This window comes from Chiloscyllium plagiosum, unplaced genomic scaffold (assembly GCF_004010195.1).
Source record: "Chiloscyllium plagiosum isolate BGI_BamShark_2017 unplaced genomic scaffold, ASM401019v2 scaf_29357, whole genome shotgun sequence".
NCBI lineage: Eukaryota > Metazoa > Chordata > Chondrichthyes > Orectolobiformes > Hemiscylliidae > Chiloscyllium > Chiloscyllium plagiosum.
In genome coordinates this window covers 1-1,315 of record NW_025146773.1, presented here as the reverse complement: position 1 = coordinate 1,315, position 1,315 = coordinate 1, and the positions used below count along the sequence as shown (strand labels likewise).

The following is a 1,315-nucleotide window of genomic DNA, read 5'->3' as shown; positions in this document are numbered from 1 at the left end:
AGAGAAATGTCTCAATGTGTTTGTATCGACACAATGCTTCAACTGTGTTATTGTTGGTGAAGCTAATGTTCTGGTTTATCATTTCCATTTTAGTCTGATTCTCCACCATGCAGCGCCCGGGACTCTGGTGGGAATGGTAAGTGAAGATTGTTTTAAAATGCTGACATCACTCAATACTGGAATGTGTAAATGGGGGAATGATTCTCATGATTAATAATTCTCCAACACAGGCACCTTCGATCAGAATGGATGTAACACCCTCATGAGCGGACCGGGGAAGAGAGTGGATACGATCACTTGCAGATGTGACCGTCTGGGTTTCTTCTTTGTACTAACACTGGAATCGAAGGTATGAATCATGCTCATCTCCACACTGTAAATAAACACCAATATAAGGTTCAATTGGCCTGGAAAGTGAGACTGTTGTCACATTCTTACTGCAGTTCAATACAGCTCTGCCCAAGTCTTGAACATGCCCCTGCAAAATATTCTGTAGCTCTGCCACCCCAGTCTCTGTTTATTTTTAATCTGTTTAATAACCTGCAATGTAACAATATTTCAGCCTCTCAGTTCAGATGAACCTCTGGCTTGAAATCCCGTTCTGACTTTGATATCAAGCCCATACATGGATTTTCAATGGGCCTCCCAACTCTGCTGCAGTGTCTGAGCTCCCGCTAGTGCAGACAAACCAGGGAAATCAGTCATTTGTTTTCATTCTCTCCCAGGATGCAGGTGTTGCTGGATGGGCCAACAATAGTTCCCTGTCCCTCATTGCTCTGGAGAAGCTGGTTGTGTGCTGCCTACCTGAACCTCCTGTAATCCTTGGAGATGCACCATCATGCAGAGAGGAAGGGATTGCCCTGATCTTTACCCAGAGATTGTGAGCGAAGGGTGATGTGTTTCCAGATCGGGTAGTGTATGTTTTGATCGGCAACTTGTGGCTGGTGTTGTTTCCATGAACCTGCTGGCCATGTGGTCAATGCAGCAGGTTTGAAAGGGACTTGTAAAGGAGCTTTGCTGAGGAGTTGCACTGAATGTGAGATGTGGTACTCACTGCTGCCCCTGTCAGCCAGTGGTGAAAGGAAGGAATGGTAAAGGTGATGGATGGAGTGCCACTCAAGTGGGGTCCTTTATCCTGGGTGCTGTCAACCTTCCTGAATGTTCTTGCAGTTATACTTATCCAGGTGTGATGTAAGGTTCGTGATTTTTACAAATGTTAATATCATTTTAAGAGTTTAGAGTTCAAACTGGTGGCATCGGGGTGTTGGTTAACTGTCACGGATGTTTGCAAAATCGTCAGAGAGTCTGGAAGAGG

At 45.0% G+C, this 1,315-nt stretch overlaps 1 long non-coding RNA gene across 1 annotated transcript; it reads left to right on the top strand.

Annotated features, from left to right (window-relative positions):
- The first annotated feature begins 81 nt into the window (after window positions 1–81).
- LOC122545036 lies at window positions 82–810 on the top strand. The gene is made up of 3 exons (XR_006310485.1): window positions 82–136; window positions 231–349; window positions 726–810. It is a non-coding gene; the product is annotated as an uncharacterized LOC122545036 (long non-coding RNA).
- Window positions 811–1,315: the final 505 nt, after the last annotated feature.